The following is a 26,471-nucleotide window of genomic DNA, read 5'->3' on the forward strand; positions in this document are numbered from 1 at the left end:
ATTGACGTTTTTATCCATATCAGCGGGCCCTGAACTTGATGACTTTCATCCAAGTTTGAAAAGCACAAGCGGGTTGGGCGTCCTTCTTTTTTTTTTTTTTTATTGCTTAGATGGGTGGACGAGCTCACAGCCCACCTGGTGTTAAGTGGTTACTGGAGCCCATAGACATCTACAATGTAAATGCGCCACCCACCTTGAGATATAAGTTCTAAAGTCTCAGTATAGTTACAGCGGCTACCCCACCCTTCAAACCGAAACGCATTACTGCTTCACGGCAGAAATAGGCGGGGTGGTGGTATCTACCCGTGCGAACCTACTACAATTAAACCACCACCTCCCTTGCCTATTCCATCTTGTCATTCAATAGAAATATGAGTAACTGAATGTAATAACCAGATATCCATAATTTTTTCCAGTTCAATTAATTATTTTGAGTATATAGCAGTGACTTACAAATAAACATGAACGTATACTTACCTGCAACAAATTGTAAGACGGTAAATAAACCCTTCTAAGTTCTGTCTGGTCTTAGTAAATAATTCAGTTATTCTACTGCCACCGACTACAATAGTATTGTAGTAAAGCACTATCAAATCTTACTGCATCTATAACGCTGACAAAGGCCATGTCATGTTTTCGAGGTTTCATGTAATCACGCTAGAACCTATGCTCATAAATTTCAATGCCTGCGCTTGCTCTATCTGTTGATAATACCTATTTCGAAATATTCAAAAGATATTCATGCGAGCTTCCAAAGGTCAACGTGCTAAGTTAGGTTCAGATTGAATGCACCACGGTATATTGTATAGTATACGTGTACATGCATAGTTCGTCTAAAACCTGGGACGAATTCGGATCATGGCACAGCAGCATGCAATAGTGTGTGGGAAACTGGTTGTAATAGTTCGGCATAGACGTGGGGCTCCAGTGCCGAAAAGTTCCTAGCGGGCTACAAATCTATGAACTGACTTCTACCAAGATTTGTTTGTGTTGCTAACAATCAGAAACTTATTGATTGGTCTTAACAGCAAACATTTTGCTCCGGTCCATTTTTCTTCTTTGTCTCCACCTTATCATACTAATTGGGATCGGCAGAGCGAGTATTTCTTTTCCATTCTTCATTATCAGCCGTGATCTCAACACTCACTCCTCTTTCTCTCATTTTGTCATTCACGCACTCCGTCCATGTCTTCTTCGTCGACTTCTTCCCCATCTATCTTGCACTACAGTTTCCATACATTCTCCTAGTCACGTGCATCTCTTTTCTACACATCACATGTCCATACTACACTGACCGCCCGTTCTTTAATTTATCAGTCACTTGCTCTGCTCCATTATATGGTGAATTTGGTTCTGAAGTAGTCTTTCATTGCATTTTATACTATTATAATTAGAACTCCAATATACATTTAAGACCCTATTACTGTTTTATTAGAGCTAGCTTATGGGATTACTATTATCCTTAGGCATAGAAATACATCATACTTCAATTCCCTAATTGATCTTATCAAGCTTCTTCAGCAAATCCATTATTGATTCCCCATAGTATAGCTTTGAAATTTACACTCAAGAACTCAAGGTTATCATTTAAATTGCAGCAGTCATGTCTTAACACAAGATGTACCTTAATTTCGTTCACCCGCTGACTCCAAAAATTCTGCCTCAAATTCATCCCTGTCCCGTTTGGTCACAGTTGACCGGACTCCAGTAATACGATCTGAAGCGAAAGCCTTTTGAATGAAAACTCTTCAGTGTTCGATTTCTTTCACGAATTCAAACGTTTTAATTTTACGAGGTCGTATCTTGTATTGACTTTTTTACCAACTTGCGTTCTTTACATTGGTTCTTTTTTTGAACTGGGAGTTTGATAAAGTAAAGTGAAATAGGAATATTTGATTGAAAAAGCGGTTTCATAGATTGATCTCTTATTTCTTCTCTTCTTATTTCTTTCTCGAGATCCACGGTTGAAATTTTAGCCGAGATAAAAGTAGCTTCTATGCCTGTATACTGTTTGACGAGCAATCAACGAAAAAATATTCGAAATGATAATACTGTGAAATTGTTATTCCATTATTTAGGATACAGTGCAAATTTCATGGTCACTTAGAACTGAAAATAAAACCATAATTTTTTTTTAAGTAGTACCTCAGCTGTATCTCTAGCATTATTGATATGAGCATCGACAACTCCTCACTATCAAATATGTTATATGTTCATCATCATCATCAGCAACAGCCCACAGTCGTCCACTGCTGGACATAGGCCTCTCCCAATCCACACCACTGAGCCCTGTATGCGGCTCTCCTTATCCACTTCTTGCCGGCCATCGCGCGGAGGTCATCACACCACCTAGCCACGTCCCACGTTGCGTCTTCCGTACATCTGCTTCCTATAGTAATGTTACGCGTTAGGGTTCGGAATAAATAAAATTCTACCAAAGTACAACAAAAACTGTATTCAATACTTAGAACACTCAACAAATACCTTAAAAGTCTCAATTCGTTTCTTTCGCTTCGCTTAAGGTGATCCGTTCGCTGTTTCGCTTCCAGTAGTTCCACTTACTGACTGACTGCGTGCCATCTCTACAACGCCTTTATAGCCGATACCTCATCTCTAAAATTATCGAGAATATTCCACACATTTCTAGTATTGTATTTCCGCTATCTGACAATAGATGGCGTTGTACTTCTCGAGCGTTCTAGGTGCTACTAGATTCTTCGGTATTCGTTCGAATATTCGGCGATAGATGGCGTTACTCTTACCGGCGTAACAGTAATAAAAATGGTTCAGAAGTAAATCAAAACATTGTATAAGCAACAATTATTAGGAACGCGAAGCATTCACTAACGATACGTCAGGGCTTAGGCATGTCAATTAATGCATAGTCATTAATCCTAAAAAACCATTCGGTGGCAATTGACCCGAAAAAAACCTTAAGCTCAAAAGCACAATGGGAAGGTGGTAATTTTCCTTACTAGCGGCGCTTTAAGCGCATTCTCTAGGACTGGGTCGCTTTGTCCAAATCAAGGTCGAGTGTTGACTCAAGTGATTTTTGATACAAACTGTTTCATACCCTATTGTACTAATAAATTTAGTTTACCTAACACAGAATTAAGGATCAAGTTATCAATTATTCAACACGAAACTGATTTAAAGCCAAGTTATAATTTTACCAAAACTAATTTAGACCAGGCTGTCTATGAAAATACTGTTATTACTTTGATGATGCTTTAATTTATGCCTTAATTTGATATTCTACATTAATATTTTTTTTATTGCTTAGATGGGTGGACGAGCTTACAGCCCACCTGGTGTTAAGTGGTTACTGGAGCCCATAGCCCATAGACATCTACAACGTAAACGCGCCACCCACCTTGAGATATAAGTTCTAAGGTCTCAAGTATAGTTACAACCTGTGATTCGAACACCGGTGCATCGCTCAACACGAATGCACCGGACGTCTTATCCTTTAGGCCGCGACGACTTCAATTATGATATCATGTTTTCACGCTGTTTACTATAGCAAAAAACCCACCGCTACCGAATGTAAAGGATGAATAGTTTTGAGCATATTTAGTGGAAAGCGGTGTCGAAAATGGAATCGGTAACGCAATGAGCAAGCACACCCCTGCTCACTTTAAATTATGAATTCATGGGATATAGCCTCCAAAGCTTACAATAGGCCTCACCACCAGTAATTACAAAATGATGATTTCTGTAATATATACTACTATTTTTCGTTGAAGTCGTTTCTAGAAGCTGTGGTAGCATTTCGACCACTGTTTAATTAATTGCATTTTTTTTGTTGCTTAGATGAGTGGACGATCTCACAGCCCACCTGGTGTTAAGTGGTTACTGCAGCCTATAGACAACTAAAACGTAAATGCGCCACCCACCTTGAGATATAATTTCTAAGGTCTCAGTATAGTTACAACGGCTGCCCCACCCTTCAAACCGAAACGCATCACTGCTTCACGGCAGAAATAGGCAGGGCGGTGGTACCTACCCGTGCGGACTCACAAGATGTCCTACAATCAGTAATTACGCAAATTATAATTTTGCGGGTTTGATTTTGATTACACGATGTTATTCATTCACCGTGGAAATCAATCGTGAACATTTGTTGAGTACGTATTTCATTAGAAAAATTGGTACCTACCGGCCTGCGGGATTCAAACACCACTGCATCGCTAGATACGATTGCACCGGACATCTTATCCTTTAGGCTACGACGACTTTAAAATAATAGTCAATACGAATACACCTATTAGGTCATGGGCTCTAAATTACACCCAAAGAACTTTGGTTCCGTAGTGTAGTAAAAATGTTTAAAAGATTTGTTCAAAGGGACCACTGACTTTATGTTCCGGGGGGTTTCACCCGGGGCGCGTTTCGTGCTTACATCCAAAAGGGCTTATGGCAACTCAGGATACAGTAACACCAAGATCACTGTCCTTTTTCACCCGCAATTCAAAGGCTATATTAGGATTCTTCGCTCTATACTCTAATTACGGCTTAACATCAATCACGAAGTACCATCTTGAAAACTACGTGAACATTAAATTAGACTTGGTGAATTCTCGAAACATTCGCGTATCTAGAGCGTTCGAATAAAAAGCGATGTTTAGATATCTGGTAACACAGAGCTCCCCTCCGCCTTTGAAGGAAATTGTCTGAATTTTTGCGAGAAACGTGGATTTTTTACGTATTTTTTTTTCGGTCCGGGAATGCTTGAGCCTCCGTGATTATGGCGAGGAATTTTTGTGTAGGCACGTACTTAGAATCAACGGTTTTTTTTTATCTGAATACGGATAAAGAAGTTTAAGATTTCAGCTGTGTACTTGTGTATTCATTTTCATTCGCTTAGACGATCTCGCCTTCTCATATTAAGCCTGCCGATATTAGTATATACTAAACTAGTATTTCTGGGTAAAATTTACTGGGTATTTACTGGTGGTAGGACCTCTTATGAGTCCGCGCGGGTGGGTACCACCACCTTGCCTATTTCTGCCGTGAAGCAGTAATGCGTTTCGGTTTGAAGGGTGGGGCAGCTGTTGTAACTAAATTTGAGACCTTAGAACTTATATTATCTCAAGGTAGGTGGCGCATTTATTACGATGTGGATGTCCAAGGGCTCCAGTAACTACTTAACACCAGGTGGGCTGTGAGCTCGTCCACTCATCAAAACAGTAAAAAAAAAATGAAATGAATGAAAGCTAACATCAATATACCAGTATTTGAGTATTTACGAACAAGCAGACCGGCAGACGTAGTGTGGGTAGGACCTAATGAGGTTCGCGAGGATCCGCTGGCTGCAAGCAGCGCAGGACCGATCTTTGTGGCGAAGCTTGGGGCAGAGGCCTATGTCCAGCATTGGACGTCTGTGGGCTGATAGAATAGAACCAATAAAATTGAGACTCCGAATTCTTGTCTCAAGATGATTAGGGGCATCCACGTTTTGATATCAATGGGCCCTAGTAACCGCTTAACATCAAGTAAACCCTAAACAAATTCGCCCGTCAACGCAACAACATCAAAAACATTGTTTGAATATTCCGCTTATTCAACATAAGTTCTAAATATAGAAAAAAAATTGTAAATAAAATTATAAAAAATTTTTTTAAACCAATTTGTGAGGGAAAAGCTATCCACCAAAAAATCAACACCTTATAGAAACAACAAAAGATAGCGTCAAACATTGCTACCTACGAAAACACAATGCAACCGGATAAACGACAAATAAAACCGGGTAAAAGCTCGTTGGGCGTACGGTAACCGTGTAAGATATCCGCAGTTGAATTATAACCGGTTATCCGGGCCCGGAGCACAGCCTGCCCGGAACTATCCGGTTTTTGCCCCGTTATCGTCGCGATAGCTCCGTACGGCTTGATCTTTACAATTTATCGTAAACGGTCGCATGTGAAAATAATAGCTACCCTGTCTATGAAAACCAGATACTTGGTTACGCATTTCCAATTATCTGTCTCTCATTATAAAAATTAATTGAAACTTTTTTTTTATTGCTTAGATGGGTCGACGAGCTCACAGCCCACCTGGTGTTAAGTGGTTACTGCAGCCCATAGACATTTACATTTACAACCTTGAGATACAAATGCTAAGGTATCAGTATAGTTACAACGGCTGTCCCACCCTTCAAACCGAAACGCATTACCGCTTCACGGCAGAAATAGGCGGGGCGGTGGTAACTACCCGTGCGGGCTCAAACTCATTCAAGTCTTCAAAGATTAAGCACATTATAATAATTTGAGGGGTGAAAGGCTGTTTAGCTTAAGCGACATTTTTGTAACTTTACAGGAGAGCCATGTAAAGCTTAAAATTTGGAAAAAATATCATAACAAAAAAAACTTCTTCAGCTATTTCAACGGAGTAAGCTTAATTGAAATTCAATTAAAAGCATCGGACTGTTGATGCTTATACTAAATAAAACGCACCTTTAATCTCTTGTATATATAAAAATGAATTGCTGTTCGTTAGTCTCGCTAAAACTCGAGAATTTGGCTAATTTTGGTCTTGAATTATTCGTGAAAGTCCAGAGAAGGTTTAAAAGGTTTAAAAAGATATGAAAATGCTCGAAATTAAATAAAAATAACAATTTTAATTTTCCTTTGATGTGTCCCCCGTCGGACGGATTCCTTTTGTTTGTTTTAAGTTTATTTTATACAAAAGTTTAGGTCTTTTGTTTATCGATTGAGGCACTATGAAGTCTGCCGGGTCAGCTAGTACCAAATAAAAGACACCTTTAATTACAAAGATAAATGTCGCGTATTAAGCAAAATGTCCCTTAAACCACTTAGCTTTCACCCCTCGATATGTATATTTACTCAATACATAACGCAGCCTTACGCCTTATAAGTAATTACGGTATTAACATATTTATTGGCAATCGCTAATAGCGTAAATTATTCGAAACACTTTATAAAATCAAACAAAACTAAGAACAATTTTAATTAGTTTCCAAACCACAATTATGTGATTGTTTTCACATTTCATGATCAGAGAAGCAGTTTAAGAGAGAAAACGTTTGTTTTATAAAGAAGTTATCGCAAAACATGACTTGTGTTACTTCAAAACAACCCAACGGCTATAACTCAACATTATAATTCACGCAGAACCGATCTTTATACCCAAGAAACGAAAACCTAAAGCCGTATCCAACAATCAAATCAAACGACCTTAGCATTCACAACTTTAATACAATACCAACAAAATTGTAATTACACCTGTCGGTCGGAAACCAATTAAAACTAATTTCTGTTCCTTTGTAAACAAAGCATTCATGAAACGAAGGAAAATTAATAAAAAAAGTTTCTTTAGGAAGCATTCGTTTATTCTCCATGCTTTAACTAGCATCAAAAACAGACTCTCTGTATCATCTTCGTTTTTAAATGCCAACTTAAAGACCAGGGGTGATTAAAAGTAGATTATTCGCGAACTAAAATAAAATCAAGGCTCATCCAAAAGTGTCTGTCCCCAGGAACTCCGAAACCCAGCCATAGGTGTGCAGTTATCTATTCTTTGCTTCCTAGATGCACATCAGGGATCTAGTACCTTTTTACTGGTGGTAGGACCTCTTGTGAGTCCTCACGGGTAGGTACCACCGCCCTGCCTATTTCTCCCATGAAGCAGTAATGCGTTTCGGTTTGAAGGGTGGGGCAGCCGTTGTAACTTAGTGTAACTTAGAACTTATATCTCAAGGTGGGTGGCGCATTTACGTCGTAGATGTCTATGGGCTCCAGTAACCGCTTAACACCAGATGGGCTGTGAGCTCGTCCACCCGTAAAAGCAATAAAAAAACTAGGATACGTTGCTATATCCTTTCTCCTTTGTGGATCGATTATTGACACACTTTGGGTACCCTCAAAATATCGGGCAAATTTGCAGTCACATCTATAAATAAAGAATATTAATTCCTATTCTGAGAGACTTGTATATTTACAGCTGAAAGTTTAAGCTAGATTGGTTAGTCGACCCCCGATAAATGATTGCGGATTGTCGGGACGCACGGTGTGGTGAATCGAAGTAGTTGGGGTTGCTAGCTGAATAACTTTCTCCACATACATCTGTTTTATATAGGCAACAATAACAAGAGTTTGAGCTTGTAATAGTCTTTTAGTAATGACTCCTCCTAGTTGCATTATTAATGTAACTTGAAAAGCATGTTTCTATAAAGCTCTAAGATATTTAAAAACGATTGATCTGTTAATGGTCGGTAGTAAATCGCCGAAATATTACTGCATAATCATGTGTTTCAAAAATTCCCAGCAACCTTAAATTGACCTTTAAAACAGTATGTCGTAAGTTCGAAAATCATAAAAAGACTTTATGATATGACCAACATACAGAAATTGGCAGGATCGCGATGCAGCCCCATAGCGTGCCTCGCTAGTGCCATTTAAATTGTATTTATAATCTCCAAAGTTGGCAACTCTGAGGCTCGGCGTTACACTCGTAATGTCCCGATCGAGTGGCACGATTAGTTGACGAACGACTTGTTTATAAATCAGACGAGCACATTCAATTAACTCGGCTTTAGAGTACCGAAATTTCTAGTGTTTTATGACTGCATTTGGAGATATAATTAATTCACGGGCTCTTAAGTCTCTTGTAGCTGAAACAGTTCTAATATTGACCAACTACTTAGTGCTTTCGGGACAGGTGTTGTAGGAAGTTAAATTGACCAAAATTAGTCTTTTCTAGATAGATGTCATGTGTCTAAGATGTATGTAATTAAAACTAAGACTGGGTTATTTGCGACTACCGAAATTGTGAGGTATTCGGAACGTCGGAAATAATATAAAGATGCAAGATTAAAATGTAAAGGTAGCTTTAATTTAATGAAATTAAGCTATTGCATAGCTTTTATCGCGGTATTTGAGCGCGGTGACCGAATCCAGAAATTCCGTAACGAAATTAAAACATAACACCCCCCACTCCGCCTACCATGTAGCTCGCGTTCAACACATTCACACTTTGCGCTTGTGTAGTGTTTGTGAACAAGCGCGCGGCGTGACGTCGCACTACATGCGCATCATGAAAAGTCCGCCCATCTCTCTCTCGCACAGTTTAGCTTAGGAGTGTGAGGGGGGCAGTTAACGTTTTGCTTTTGTTAATGTTTATAAAAATAGCGTGGTCTTTTATTTTATATTGTTTTAATATTAAATTATTATTGTGTAATTATAATTGCATAAGTTGATGAAAAATGTTATGCAATAGCTTTAGCGCGGCAGTCGCCGAGTACCACACGACTTTCTTGTTTATTTACTTATTTTTCCTTATTAAAATCTTCTGATTCGGCGGTTAGAAATTGGGGTAGCATAGATGCAAGTAGAAACTATGGATAGACTACAGTAAAATAGTAGAAATATTCAGAGATCAGGGTATTTTTTGATTATCTGCCGCTCTTCCGCACATTAATGTCGTCTGACCCTTACTTAAGAAGAGTTGAACCCGCAAGGGACAACGCAACCTACATATTATTATTTCTACCGCCAAGCAACCATGCCTTTATTTAACAGATAAGATAAGCTTTATTTAAACAGTATCTGTCTCTACTATTGATTTACTAGATACATTTTCCGATTTTACTTTAATTATTTTTTATATAATTTATTTAATCGCAGTCCAAGTAAAGTAATGCCGAATAAGTCCATAAAAATATGGTGACGCCGTCGCTTCAAAAATAAGTTACATTCCGAGCGTTGCCGGGATTTAAATACCGTAGCTAAGTACCATTTTTAAGGAAATATATACCAAAGTTCACAAGCAATTTCCAGGGTAGGGAAATAACATAGTGTAATAAAAATCTGTAAATTTGCATAACCGCTTGTGGTAAGCCGTATTCTGAGCCCACATGGATGGATACTAGCGAACTGGTAAAATAAACTTGGATACACTCCACAACCCTCCCTGTTTCTACTGAGAATCAGTCATATGTCTGGTTTGAGGGCTAGTGTGGGCTATGCACATAAGAAGGAGGAAATTTTCTTCACGTTTCAAGGTAGGGCGTAACATTCATCTTTTCAGGTGTATTTTGCACCAATCACCATGAATACTAGGAAGCTTTGAGCTTTCTCACACACCTAGAACAATAAAGCAATAAACCAATCATTACAATTTTGTGATCGAACCAAATTTTACTATGAAGGCTTTGTGAATTTCGATCTACAATTAAAGCCTCCACTTAATTTTGCTGTGTCCACTTCGAACCAACCATGTGTTTCTACTTGAACTCTTTTTTTTTTTATTGCTTAGATGAATGGACGAGCTCACAGCCCACCTGGTGTTAAGTGGTTACTGGAGTCCATAGACATCTACAACGTAAATGCGCCACCCACCTCGAGATATAAGTTCTAAGGTCTCAGTATAGTTACAACGACTGCCCCACCCTTCGAACCGAAACGCATTACTGCTTTACGGCGGAAATAGGCAGGGTGGTGGTACCTACCCGTGCGGACTCCCAAGAGGTCCTACCACCAGTGATTACGCAAATTATAATTTTGCGGGTTTGGTTTTTATTACACGATGTTATTTCTTCACCATGGAAGTCAATCGTGAACATTTGTTGAGTACGTATTTCATTAGAAAAATTAGTACCCGCCTGTGGGATTCGAACACCGGTGCATCGCTACACACGAATGCACCGGACGTCTTATCCTTTAGGCCACGACGACTTTTAATATCCTAAGGAGCCAGGTATCCTATCCTATAATAGCCCAAAAAAACAAAAAATACCTACAACATTAACATACATATTTCTCTGTTACGATCCCACTATGTAGTTGTTAGAGATAACATCTATTTGTTTTGTCCATTCTCATGGGATTAAAGGGAAATAAGGATACATCTGTCACCGCTATGGGGCTGTTATGGGGCCATAGCTACGATACTGTCCAAGTGAATAACGATATGACATCTGAACATGTAAGTAAAGGAAACTTAGAGAATATGACTTTTTATCTTTCAGTCTGTCCCATTTTTACAAATGACTTACGAATACAGAATTAACTATGGCATAGAATAAAAAGCTGTATTTGGGAGTGCGATTGTGGTAAGTAATCGGTGTGTTGTAACATGTTTAAGCAGTTATTGCTATAGCACAATGGTTCTTATGTTTCAAAGTGTTTTTTTTTCTACCTATGCTGATAGCCTTGAGAGGCTATTTCAGCTTCTCCTTGACGTGTAGGTGAGTTCACGGTTCTCAAACCAGGAGTGTTGCTAACACTGGCCCTAGCAAGAGCAATGCTTCACTGAATCTGAAACAACCGGATCGGAAATGCGATCCACTGAGAAGATCTGGTGACAAGCTCAGCGAGCTATGTCTATGGGTAATCTATTCGTCGAGCCCTTCGTCGCAAGCGACAGGTTCGACGAGGATGCTGACCGGTGCTTGTGGTACCTAAAAGCACCGTAAATGGATCGGGAGGATCCGTAATGACGTGCTTAGGGCGATGTTGACTATTTACCATTCGGTCCACAGGATCGGGACAAAGGGGGTTATGACACAACCAAAATCATAGAAAATTGAAGATTAATAATAATTAAATTTTATCAAAATATTGATTTCTTTGCTAAAGGCCGGTCACGTAACAAACATGTGTTATATAAACAACGTACATTTGTGAGCCTCGAGAAAGTTAATTAATTAACCCTAATTAATTGGTGCTCGATAGAATCCTTGGGCAAATATCCTCCTTTTTTTTCTTCACAGGTCACAGGTCATCTACGAAGCCTCATCGAAACTTCGACAAACACAAATAAACTACGTATTTCATACTCAACCTACCCCAACTTTGTTCTATAACAACAGGATTCCAATTCATCACGCGCCCCGAAAATGCCTCAAAGAAGCAATTCCACGTTCTCATTGTTCAGCCAAGACCCCATAAGGCTAATATGGACCTCAACGTACGTGACTGAATTCGGAACCACCGTTTTCTACTCAACAACTTTGCGAGGATTGTTTAGATGTTTGTTTACGAGCAGGGTGGGGTAGTTGTCGATTCGAGACGAATAATAGAAGCGATGCGTGTCGGCTTATCCGGGCTGTATTCGCTTGGAAGTCTATTCTGAGACTATTTATTGGATTTGGAAGGAAATGAGTTACTGATAACTTCAAAATGGTTAGGAATAGTCTTTTTTATTTTATTGCTTAGATGAGTGAACGAGCTCGCAGCTCACCTGGTGTTAAGTGGCTACTGGAGCCCATAGACATCTACAACGTAAATGCGCCACCCACCTTGAGATAAGTGCTAAGGTCTCAGTATACTTACAACGGCTGCCCCACCCTTCAAACCGAAACGCATTACGGCAGAAATAGGCGAGGTGGTGGTACCTACACGTGCGGACTCATATAAGGTTCTGCCACCAGTAATTACGCATTTTATAATTTTGCAGGTTTAATTTTTATTACACGTTGTTATTCCTTCACCGCGGAAGTCAATCGTGAACGTCTGTTAAGTATGTATTTCATTAGAAAAATTGGTACCCGCCTGCGGGATTCGAACACCGATGCATCGCTCGATACGAATGCACCGAACGTCTTATCCTTTAGGCCACGACGACTTCACTAGACTAGTATCAGGCTAGGTGGTCTTATAAGATAATTGCGTATTATTCAAAGAAACAGGTCAGAGACCTAACTACTGCTACAATCTTGATGATCCAAACGCTGAAATGGTATTATTGTTCGTCTAATTCCTGATAGTAAAGTATGCGATTGGCCTTGCACAATTTTGATAAGTAGATACACCTCTTGCTGTGTCGAACCAACCATGTGTTTCCACTTGAACTCTTACTTCAAGGTTACCGAAACTTCGATACTTTGAGCTAAACAAGGCATCTATTTATCATATCTCTAAACTACAATCATTATTTAGCATCGGGTAGGTAATTGGTTATTTGCATCAAAAAAATCAACCAAAGCAAAATAAATCCTACTACTAATTTGGTTGATACAAATAGCCCTAAAAAGCTCTGTCGAAGTCTATAAGTAAAAGTGAACACTCACTAACACACAAGTCGGTCGCAAAGTCTACCTTCAATGTCAATAAAAAGTCAATTCTAACAATTCAATTTCGAGTATTCATATCTCATCTAACAAAGTGGAGTGGTATTGATTGATTGAATAACCAATTAATTGCAGCTGTATTGAGATAACTAATTGATACAGCACCAAGCTAATTGGTAGAGGCATTAGTATTAGTTAATTTTCAAGTTTTTGTTTTAAAATAAACTCATTGTAGAGATAGAGTCTTCAAACGTTTTCTTGTATGTTTTAAATATGAGTTTGTCTGCCTGAGTGAGTCTGTTGCTGTAAGTGGTTACAAAGTGCTCATCAGAATTTGTTCCACGCGCACTTTGAGACGTGACGACGTTGTTTCAATAAATATATGCATTTCATAAAATAGAATCCGGTGTAGAAGAAACGTAATAAAAATAGACAGACAGACAGGTAACGAATGAAACTAGGCATTTTTAAGCTATTGTATAGCTTCTATCGCGGGCCTTGAGTGCGGCGACTGAATCAAGAAATTCCGTAACGAAAATAACCTGACACCCCCACTACGCCTACTATGTAGCTTGCGTTCAACACATTCACACGTTGCGCTGGTGTAGTGTTTGTGAATAAGCGCGCGGCGTGACGTCGCACTGCATGAGCATCATGAAAAGTCTGCCCATCTCTCTCTCACGCGGTCTAGCTTATGAGTGTGAAGGGGACAGTTAATGTTTTGCTTTTGTTAATGTTTATAAATATAGCGTCGTCTTATTTTTATTATTGTTTTAATATTAAATTGTTATCGTCTAATTGTAATTGCATAAGTTGATAAAAAATGCTTTGCAATAGCTTTATCGCGGCAGTCCCCGAGTGCCACACATCTTTTTTAGGGGTAAGATTTCATTTACGGCATTGCCTTGGTACTGAACTAGGGTCTAATCAACAGATTACCCACCGCTTACGATTATGAATTTTTCATCGCAAATGACAATAAAGTTCAAAACCCCTTCGTTTCTATATTTGTTAAGCAACCCAAGCCTATGTTAACGCATTCGTCGCGCTGGCGATCGTTCAGTTCGTACCCCATTTTTTTTAATTTTTTTTATTGCTTAGGTGGGTGTACGAGCTCACAGCCCACCTGGTGTTAAGTGGTTACTGGAGTCCATATACATCTACGACGTAAATGCGCCTCCCACCTTGAGATATAAGTTCTAAGGTCTCAGTATAGTTACAACGGCTGCCCCACCCTTCAAGCCGAAACGCATTACTGCTTCACGGTAGAAATAGGCAGGGTAGCGGTACCTACCCATGCCGACTCACAAGAGGTCCTACCACCAGTAATAAATTTTAACATCCAACCTTTTTAATAACCTTTTTAACCATCCAACCAAATTTTACCAACCATACCAAATTTTTACAAACATTTGTTACCTTGCCTATTGACGCAAATGAACCGATATTGTTTTTATGCTAGCATTGCTGAACTTTTTGATTGTCGTCAACTGTCACTATTGTCTTTAATTTGTCGTTGTGGACTTTAGCTTTCCGGCGACAAAGGGGTAAATTTTTTAGATCAAAACGTCCATGTCGGAAACGTTCAAACCAACAAAGAAAGACCGTTCATTCGTAGTGTTCACTCCGCACTAGTCATTAATGTTGTGAACCGTTTGTACGGAATTGCAACCGCGACGGAACTTTTAACCTATAATTACTCATATTGTTAGCGTGTCCATATTGATGATGCAAATGTAGTAAAGCTAAAATAGTTATATGTAAAAAAACTACTGAATTTGATTCTATATTTTTGGAATTCAATTCATTTAAACTTAGAATATACTGTCAGCCATACATAAATTAAGCTTTAAAATTTAAATGGATAGTGTGGTAAAACAGCAACTTCATAGGTAAAGACCTATTTTCTACAATAATTGACATCTAACACCCACGCATTTTTACAACAAAATGCTTTATGCTTACAAAATTTTTTTAGGTGATAGGAAATTATTTTCTACTTTTTAGTTCAGCTGGCTTTAAAAACGTTGTTTATAGTTTTTGAAACAATTATTTATTGAAATTTAAAAAACAAAATCAATATGATGCAATGGACACAACGATTAAAATTAACAATTTATAACTTAATTTTGATTGCTTTATGCTCTCTCGAGAATTCCATTAGCAAAGGTTAATCATCATCATCATCATCATCATCAGCCTGCGGCAGTCCACTGCTGGACATAGGCCTCCCCCAAAGCTCGCCACTGAACCCGATCTTCGGTTCTACGCATCCAGTTACTGCCAGCTGCCTTGCGCAGGTCGTCGCTCCATCTAGCAGGAGGGCGTCCTACACTACGTTTGCCGGTTCGTGGTCTCCACTCCAGAACACGTCTACCCCAACGGTTATCAGTTCTGCGACATATGTGACCAGCCCACTGCCACTTCAGCTTACTAACTCTGCGAGCTATGTCGATCACTTTGGTCTTTGCCCGAATGACCTCATTGCGTATAAAGGTTAATAAACGTTACAAAACTCAGTACCTTATTTTGAAAGTGTTTGAGCCAAATTAAACTGAAAGCACCATTGAAATTTCTAGATATTACATTCTATGATGATGTCTACACCAATAACCTCACAATCGACACTACTGCTTCGTCCAGACAGTGCGCTCTGAATTCAACTACATCAGTAATATATGTATAGTGTTTGAAATAATAATAACCAGAATCAAACATTAAATTGTTTTTGGTTATCTCTACGATTCGCTATCATCGCTTATGCAATCCAGTGGCTCCAATGTTAAGGTTCCATCATATACCGAAATATTTCAATAATTTCGCTGCGAAAAAGATAAGTAATTCAAAACAACAGAAGACAATAAATTCAAATTTATCACTTAATACTGTACAAATGGACTTGAATTTTTAATAAAGACCGACATCCAAAATCATCAATACTCTCAATTTATTCTCAACCTTAAAATCAATGGCATACTAGTCAAATCTGTGCATACGGATCGGCTGAAGTTACTATTACAAGAGCCAGAGTTCGTAAACACACAATTTATCCGGCTTGAATACAAATGGTTGAATTTCAACTGGTTGAAACTACACGAGATTGGCGCGCAAACCGGGTGTCACGCGGCGGTCGAATCGAAGCACGGATATAAATTATGAAACCGGGTAATCCTCGGAACCGGGTAATACAGAGCACTCTGTAGGAAATAACTCTGTCAAATAGTAAAATTGTCATTGGATTTCGCGAACTTTTCCAATTCGATATTTTGTAAATATACAACACTCTTTGAAATATTGTGACCTTGTGACTCGCAACATTTAAGCCAAAGGTAAATAATCTCGCTGTCTAGAAAAGCAGTAAAACATTGACTGATAAATATAACTGCTACAAGGATGTATATTTGATTGTTATCAATATATTATTAAAGGTTCATTTAGCAAAAGTTGAAGGCGAAAATGTCAAATTAGAATTTAAAAAACGTTAATAATTCTCTATCTACTGTTATATTAAAATTGAATTGATCTAGAACTTAAAAAAATTACTTTTCGAAATATATATGTTTAATTTTGACATCGCGTTTCGAAGTCGTCGTGGCCTAAAGGATAAGACGTCCGGTGCATTCGTATGTAGCGATGCACCGGTGTTCGAATCCCGCAGGCGGGTACCAATTTTTCTAATGAAATACGTACTCAACAAATGTTCACGATTGACTTCCACGGTGAAGGAATAACATCGTGTAATAAAAATAAACCCGCAAATATAATTTGCGTAATTACTGGTGGGGTTAGGGCCTCTTGTGAGTCCGCGCGGGTAGATACCACCGCCCTGCTTATTTCTGCCGTGAAGCAGTAATGCGTTTCGACTTGAAAGGGGGGCAGCCGATGTAACTATACTTGAGACCTCAGAACTTATATCTCAAGGGTGGCGCATCTACATTGTAGATGTCTATGGGCTCCAGTAACCACTTAACAGCAGGTGGGCTGTGAGCTCGTCCACCCACCTAAGCAATAAAAAATAAATAAAAAAGAAAAGAATGCGTGAATGTCTAATAATAATGTAAGAGTACAATTTTATTTTATTTATTATTTCATTACGCGCGTCCAGTTTGATTGCAAAAGCTTAACACGTCATTTTATAAGTTTGTTTCAAAGTTTTTCTTAATTCTTAAGCTTAAAAATTACTCATTTACTCACTTTTATTTGAAGTACAATATTTTAGATTGATAGAATAGTTGCAGGATGATCCATCTCCATCGAAGAGACTGTGGGTTCAAGAACTTCATAAATCTGATAAAATTACTTAATTATATAATCTGATTGGTATGTAGTTGCATCTGACAAAGCTTTAAGCCGAAATTGAAATAAATAACTAGAAATATACAGGTAATATTAGGAGTGACCGTCCTAAAAAAACTTGTATGGACTGTGCGAAAGAAGATTTGGGTGAGAAGGGTCTGAGTGGAGTGCAGAGATGATGTAAAATAGGCCAGAATGGATAAAGAGGACATGCCGTGCCTACCCCCTATAATGGGATAAGGGCAGGAGAAAGAACTAGTAATGTAACACAAAACATTCAAAAACATGACCTATAGTAATGAAGAGAGCACCCAAATTTCAGCATACTACGAATTTGTAAGGTATAGAGGAGGCTAGAAACACTAACGTGACGTTTCCCACGGTAAATCATAATTGTCGGCTTGAAAGATAATGTAGTACTTATCTATTTAATGCAATTCAAGATTCGACATGGTGTCTCATTAGCAGTGGAATTTACGTTGTAGCTTCCATAGATTCTGACCTCTTGACACCAGGTAAGCTGTGAGCCAAACATAAAAACAATCAACGTCGTAAAACAGTCAATTCCGAATGTCTGGCGGCGGCTATTAAGCCGGACCCAAATAAGGCTTCAGCGGCCTCGAAGAACTAAATCTCTTCCAAATGCACTGTCTTGGAAGGATGTGGGACAATGTATATTTTCCCAAGAAAGCCTCATGAGGCCACGACCTTCAGCATTGAGGATTATCGACGCAAGAAGGTATAATGGTATAGTAGTAAAAAAAATCAAAATCCTTCTTTTTGAAGTCGGCCATTCAAAGACGTAACGTAAAACATTTCAGTGCGTTTATTAATTCATAGTACATTAGAACTAACACGCAGAATCGTGTAAAGAAAGCTACGTGTACACACGTTGTAATATTAAAGTTGCTATCAAAAGGTCGAGGGAGGGTCGACCTTTTCTCTGGACGGGTGCGTACACTTCGAAACACTTGAAGAAGACAAAAGGAAAGAAAAAATATATTGTTAGGCGTTGGGCTCGAGATAAATAAAAACTTTCAGCGAAGTACAAATTAAAACTCTATTTGACACTTAGAGCACTTAAGGAACACTTCACTTCTTCCGCTTCGCTTCAGGTGGTCCGTTCGCTGTTTCGCTTCAATTAGAATCGCTTACTAACTGCCTTCATGTCGCCTTTGCAAAGCTTTTATAGTCGACGCGACAAGTCTACAATTATCGAGAACATTCCCGGTAGGACGAATCGTTTCGATATGTATTTCCGCTGTTTGATAATAATAGATGGCGTTACACTTCTCGAGCGTTCTCGACATTACTAGTTCTTTTTACATTCGTTTCTACGATTTGACGACAGATGGGGTTACTCTTACCGGCGTAACAATATATACTTTAACTGCTGAAGGACAGAGTATCTCCACTGTGTATTCCCTGTTCAATGTTTCACAGCCTTGATAGATTTCGGATCAGATATTTGGATTTTAAGGCGGTAGAGTGATTGTTTATTTCAATTTGATGTGGGAGTCAAAACCCCTAACTTTTAAAACAAAAAGGAATGGTGCTACCCACGAACCTATATACCTACGTATATATTGTTACGCGCTGGGTTCGAGATAAATAAAAATTCTACCGAATTACAACTTATAACTGTATTCAACACTTAAAACACTCAACAAACACTGTAAAATTCTCAGTTCGCTTCTTTCGCTTCGCTTCAGTCGCTTCTAGTAGTTCCGATTACTAAACTAATTACGTACCATCTCTGCAACGCTTTTATAGTCGAGACAAAATCCCTAGAACCGTCGAGAATATTCCACAAAAGTCTAGTATTGTGTGTTTCCGCTATCTGACAATATGGCGTTTGGCGTTGTACTTCTCGAGCTTTCTAGATGCGACTAGATCCTTCGATATTCGTTCGACTATTCGGCGATAGATGGCTTTACCCTTACCGGCGTAAAAATACTTATTTATACGAGTAAAATCTGTAACGAGCAGCTTTGCGATAATTTAAGGACTGGGATTATAGTTTTAAATAGTTCCAAAAATTACTTCAATATATAATGAGAGAGCTAGGGATGATGGAAGTATTTCGCATAGCCATACCCATAAGTAGTTAACATTAAATATATCCGACCGTAGACCCCAAGTTTTTTTTTCTTCCTTATGTACTGATTGATCCGGAAATAACTTTGCATTTAGATGTTGCTGTGTTTTTCTGTAATCAAAATTTAAGTAAGAACGGCCCTTTATGCTAAATAGCGACATTTTTGTGAACCCTGGTACAACTAGTATTTTTTTTTTATTGCTTAGATGGGTGGACGAGCTCACAGCCCACCTGGTGTTAAGTGGTTACTGGAGCCCATAGACATCCACAACGTAAATGTGCCACGCACCTTGAGATATAAGTTCTAAGGTCTCAGTATAGTTACAACGGCTGCCCCACCCTTCAAACCGAAAGTATCCACGAGTATATCGTAGTATCCACGAGTTATAATAGGTCATCTAGTACAGTCAGCAAGAAATACATTTTTCTACAATAGTTCATCCTGAAATGGTCGCAAGTGTACGCAGACGTATGTAGAACTCGCGTTGAATTAGTTAGCGGGATCGTGTTTTTACTGTTTCTACTGATTTGCATCGTCGCGAGGTCCGCTTGTTCTGTTACTAACAAATTCTAATGGACAAGACATAAGACTTCAGAATATTACGTCTATAGACACTGGACAAAGAAAAGTATTTGGTGTCATTGCAGACTACCGACAAGTGAGTCCGCAGATATATATCCTTTCAGGATACAGGGTGTGATTGTATTGCTCCTATTATTTATTAGTGTTCAAAACGGACTGCCTTACTTCTGGGAAACACCCATTAGAAATTTTATCCATGGGCCAAAAAATTATATGTTATTAGTGTGGCTCTAATTTTCAAACTACATTCTCTTTTTTTCCTACAGAAATAATTTGTTTTATTGTAATTCTTAACGTCAAACAAATACATGTCGGGACACAACGACCACCACCTTCAATAGAAAAATCCATATATCTTATCTGAATAAAGGTACGAATAATTTACATAAACGCGAATAAAACAAACTTAGCTCAGAATGTAGTCGCGTTATTTTTCTTTCACGTTCATTTCACATTCTATTTGCCATTTAAAAAAGTATGGATCATTAAGCTTGCATCCAGCAAACTTTCAGAAACAGTATGTAGCTGTGAGCAATCAAATGTAACTTTGACTTTGCCCGAGTAGGGTAACCGCGCTTTAGAAAAAAACTAATATTTATTTTTATTGCACTTGTCTTGTTTTAAAAAGATTATTTTTTGTCGTCGTTATCATTTTGTGTAATAGCTTTGTTTCACTAGACCGAAAAACAGTAAGCAGATGTATCAAGATTTGTCCATAATCATCTGTCAATAGCTCAATGTTTATGTTTGTAGCAATTCACGAAATTAATACATAATAGAAGATAATGGTCGTCGCGGGTCAAACACAAGTCTCTATCCCTTTCAGGTCTAAAATTTTTTTTGCTAAAAATTTCATTTTATTTGCTAATACAAGGGAAGGGAAGCTTTAATGCCTTCATTAAAAAATAAAATAAAAAATCCAAAATGCCTCCAGAGTCAGGTACTACCTCTGCACGATAGTGATGTTTAGGCTTTAAATGAACTAGAGCACGATAGTGATGTTATTGGGTTTTTGAATATTATGGTGCTCGTTAATGGAAATAAGAGCCAAATTTTATCAAAATCAATATTTATTTCTTCTAACATTATTATAACAATCAGTCTTTTTAATTGTTTCAATCAGTCTTACAAATAATATAGCTAGGTTTTATTTTGTATGATATGCTGCAAAGCAGTTTTGTCCTCTTTTGAGGCAGAGATACACATCACACTTTACACACCGAATCTTTGACCTGCTTTTACAATTTTCCATTCTGCATGCGCGAGGATTATCGATGCTTTCAAAACATGGAAGGTGGTCGTAGCCGTCGTACTTTTTGGCTTGAGAGGGCTGATTTGTTCTCTTAAACCTTGTATTATTATTTTGCACTACATTTTCGACAGCATTTTCATCACTCTCGCTAATCCTCCTTCGGCGATTAGGCGTGTTGGTAAGCCCATCTGCTACTTGCATGCGAAACTCTAACAAGTCCATAACTTTGCTATTTGGGATCGCAGCTGCTGCACATTCCAATTTATACAAGCGCCATGCATTGCAAAGAGCCAGATCAAAGAAATGGAGTATGACCTTTAAAGTCCATTTTCTCGTCTTCATAAAGGTGCGGTAGTACTCCATTGATTGATCAAGGATGTCCACACCACCCATGTACCTATTGTAATTAGCGATTATTTTGGGTGCGGTAACATCAGTGAAAGCAGAGATATTTTTATCCCAACGCTGTACAAATGTTGTATCGTCAGCAGATGTGCAGTTTGATGCAACTAGCACGGATTTGTTATCCATCCATTTAACAACTACGACATCGTCACACACGAACTGTTGCGATTCACCACGTTTCATACGGCGATCAGGTTTGAAATCGATGTTTTTCCGTTCGGGTATTCGATTCATCATTAGAGTTGCTGTACCGTGTAGCCCAATAGTGCTTAGCTTTTCAAGCAAAGGTATTGACGAGAAGTACCGGTCAAAATAAATGCAGCTGCCTCTTGGAATTGACTTAGAAAGATGTAAAATTATCGACGCTCCAACTCCCAAAGATCTGTCACCCATTGAAGTGCTGGCACCTCTATAAACTTCAAAGTCAATCATTAGTCCATCATGTGTGGTGGCCACAAAAACTTTTAAACCTTGGGGTCGAGGCTTGGTTTTGATAACCTGTCGCAGCCCACGTGGACATACACCACTAAAAGGGATCATTTGTTCATCTATGGAAAAATATCCCGGCTGTCTTTCGAGTCGATCACATGTTTTTTTAACCCGGTCAAGTATTGGTTGTACTTTCCACAGTGTATTGGTATTTCCTGTCGGAGCAGTGTCACTGTCAACGACGTGCAATGCTGAACGCAGAGTCTTGAACCTGTCTCTGGCCATGACGTTCGCGACTATATCCAATCGTAATCCTTCTCGCCAGTACATAAACAACCGCGGGTATGGGATACATCCCATGATGAAATGTATGCCTACCAGTTTCTTTAATTCAATGGCATTTGTGTTTAAGATACGGCCATTGTGGCGCATGAAATAATTGTTGGTACAAAACGCAGTTGACTCAAAAAAATCATCATTAAAATAGTCGCTAAAATATTCTAAGGGTTCTCTGATAACACCCGGCTGAACGCGTTGTGGGTAGCCATGTTCTTTTTGACTAAAAGCCTCCTGTCTCCAAAGTCTTCTTCTGGCTTTTGCTTTGTTTTGAACCACATTTCTACGTTGAGGTTGAGCTGGGGGCGGTATTGGAAATTGTGGTGATGGAACATCAATGACAGCAGGGTTACAAGGCCTTTGGAGAGGCAATTCGTCATCATCATCGATGCCTTCTACTTCAGAATCGTTTCCGTCTTGAAGCAGATGTAATATTAAATCGCTGTCCAACGGTCTCACTAACAAAAACAAAAAATATAGCTGTTAAATTAAAAAAATGTTAGTCAATAGTTAAAAATGCTCAAAACAGAGTTAAGCCTAAATGTCATTATCGTGACTTTTGATATTCAAGGTGTAATTTTAGTTTGAAATCGTAAGTTTCAACAGAAAATAAACTAGCAAAATAGATCACTTTTAATAGCAGTAACTAAATAATAACAATGGCTTAAGTTTCAATAACAATTTGTACGAAATATCAGAACTTACGCACTCCGCTACCATTGTCAAAGAACGCCGTCATCTTTGTCGCCTCACCAAAGACCGACTAACAGGTCAATCGCGCAAAAATTATTATAAAGCGTGTAGCGTAATTCATGCACACTCGTGTGGTGCAGTCTTCGTCCCGTAAAGTTAATTCCGCAAGACGTGGGAATTTTTTAAACGAAGGTGCACTAACGTGTTTGATTGACCTTAAAGGGCTATGTTACTCGGTGTATAAAACTGTAGGGACTACCTATATTCCCGTGTTATCTATTTACACATTAATATGTATGCGTTAGCGATAATTATGTTATAGTTATACTACGTCAGCCTCTGGATTGCCAGGCTGTCGATACCACGTTAGGTTATAACCCTAATATACTTTAGTCACTTAACTGAACACCTGTCTTATTAATAATTGCCCTATATAGAGACTCAACAAAACCATTAAATGTAACACACCTAATAAATATTGTGAGGAATGATATATGCCGTTATATTTCTAACGAGACCTATTTCCAGTTCTTGTGCGTATAATAAACATATGTAGAAAAAAAAAAAAAACCAAAGATTCTTCCACTCCGACCAGGAAATAACTCTGATTCTGGTTCAGTCGTCACAGTGAAAAATTGGAACAGATGCGATAAAATGTGACAGAATATTCGAACAACTATTTTGAGACTGACTGGTGATAGGACCTCTTGTGAGTCCGCGCGGGTGGGTACCACCACCATGCCTATTTCTGCCGTGAAGCAGTAATGCGTTTCGGTTTGAAGGGTGGGGCAGCCGTTGTAACTATACTTGAGACCTTAGAACTTATATCTCAAGGTGGGTGGCGCATTTATATTGTGGATATCTATGGGCTCCAGTAACCACTTAACACCAGGTGGGCTGTGAGCTCGTCCACCCACCTAAGCAATAAATAAAAAATCTACTATGTATAATGATATAAACTTTTTTTAGTAAAAGAAGAATGAGTTTTGTTTACTCAACGGAGTTAGTCGTACAATATTTCGGCTTTAGAACTGGTATACACCAATCAAGTCGCATTAGTTATATTAACATTGTATTCTACAAAAATATTACTAACAGGCGAGGGCAAATCAGGCATTAAAATAATTTAAATAAAATCATGGTGCCCCTACAAGCGCGGGAAGAGAAAATTTCAATATTATTTTGCTTTTGTTCTGTGAAAAAGTAATGTAAAACTTTTTGTAATGTATATATAATATAATAAATATATAATTTATTATTATTATTATATATATAATAAATATATAATAATAAAATAATATAATAAATGTAAAACTGTTTTTCAATATTGCTTAGGCGGGACGGGCTCACGGCCTAACTCATGTTAAGTGGTTACTAGAGCCCATAGACATCAAGAATGTAAATCCCGCCATCCACCTTGAGATGAGATGAGTTCTAAGTCTCAGTTCTATAGGATAACGGCTGCCCCATAGCAGACATTAACATTTGATGGCATTGTGTGGCTCAGGGCCTTCGACTTAACTTTTTTTTGTTGCTTAGATCTACGGTAAACGAGCTTACGGCCCGCCTGGTGTTAAGTGGTTACCGGAGCCCAAAGACATCTACAAAATAAACACCGCCACCCACCTCGAGACGCGATTTGTAAGGTCTTTAGTTTTAACAGCTTCCCTATCTTTCAAACCGAAACGCTTTAATGACTCCCGGCAGAAACAGGTAGGGTGCGGACTCAAAAAACTTCCTACCACCAGTAATTACGTAAATTATAATTTAGCGTTTGATTTTTATTACAGGATGTTATTCTTTCACTGTAGAACTCAATCGTGAACTCTTGTCCAGTACGTATTTTACTAGAACAATTGGGGTATCTCCTGGCGAGATTCGAACACCGTTGCATCGGTCGATACGAATGCACCGGGCGTCTGATCAGTGAGGCCACGAAAACTTCTTAAGATTTTTAGATTTCTCCATGCTCCAGTGCATCAGCCACAGCCCTATGACTAAGGTCCATAATATCTAATAAATACTAACAAACCACAAATGACTTGGGTAATTAAATTCTTCTAATACCATTCCGTTAGGAATTTAATAGGAAAAGTTCCTTGACCTCGGTTTACGGACCTTAAATTCCGTATAACTTGGAAGGTTTCGGTGCTATCTCGTACAATGTTCATTGAAATATTTACGTTAATGATTTGTTTTCCAACAGTATCAGGGCACGGACTTCTACCGATGAAATGTCTGTCAAGAGAGTTTTAAGTCTGCAAGGGAAAGTGCTCGGTGCAAATCTTGTACCAGACCGCGCAAGACAGACAGGTTGTCCTTCGCGCCAATCGCCTCCAGAGTAAAATTCAACGATACTACTCAGAACTATCGTGTTCATACACAGTGCCAAGAATATTCCTTGCCACGTAACACGTGACTGAACTATTACCACGGTATTTCTTGAGCGTTATGACTAATCTGTCTTCAAGCCCTGTGCTTCAGGCATGACTCATGTCCATGAGTGATACTAACCACTAAGTTGGGTTGTATGCTCAATTTCAATGGTAGGAATGATTTTTTCATTAATTCGCAGCCAAAGATAATGTTATGCCAGTAAGAGTAACGCCATCTATCGCCGAATAGTAATATGAATATCGAAGGATCTAATAGCACCTAAAACGCCCGAGAAGTACAACGCCATCTGTTGTCAGATAGCGGAAACACGATACTAGAAATGTGTGGTATATTCTCGATAATTCTAGGAATTTCGTCTCGACTATAAAAGCGTTGCAGAGACGGCATGCAGTCAGTTGGTAATTGGAACTACTCGAAGCGAAACAGCAAACGGATCACCTGAAGCGAAGCGGAAGAAGTGAGTTAAAATTTTTAAAGTGTTTGTGAAGTGTTCTAAGTGTTAATACAGTTTCAATTTATACTTTGGTAGTATTTTTATTTATCCCGAACCCCAGCGCGTAACAATAAAAATAAGTTTTGGTCTAAATAAATAAAATATTTGTGAAGCCACTTAGCTGTGAAATAAGTCTGTTCGCCTATATAGCTTCCTTTGTTAGATTCAATCAATAAAATTTATTTTTTGCTTGAAAATTGCTAAACAAATTACACATCCATTACTTGTAAGCTTTGGTCTTGTCCACTACTAATAATCGCATTAAAAATATTTCCTTAACAACTCTTTAAGCATTGGATATTGCATATCGCGCCGCAGTCGTAAGTACAAATACAATCAACAATCTTCCTGATTGTTCCTAAAAAGTGAAATATTAAAAAGAAAAAGAAAAAAAGCTCAAATTCATTTGGCAAATACAATTTCCGTGTTTGTCCCGAACACGGTTAGATAAAAGATAAGCGT

The 26,471-nt window shown here is 38.5% G+C and overlaps 1 pseudogene; it reads right to left on the reverse strand.

Annotated features, from left to right (window-relative positions):
* LOC149501176 (uncharacterized) overlaps positions 1–23,165 on the reverse strand; it is a 39,545-nt pseudogene extending 16,380 nt beyond the window's left edge.
* Between the last annotated feature and the right edge of the window lie 3,306 nt (positions 23,166–26,471).

This window comes from Bombyx mandarina, chromosome 17, assembly GCF_030267445.1.
Source record: "Bombyx mandarina strain Sakado chromosome 17, ASM3026744v2".
Lineage (NCBI taxonomy): Eukaryota > Metazoa > Arthropoda > Insecta > Lepidoptera > Bombycidae > Bombyx > Bombyx mandarina.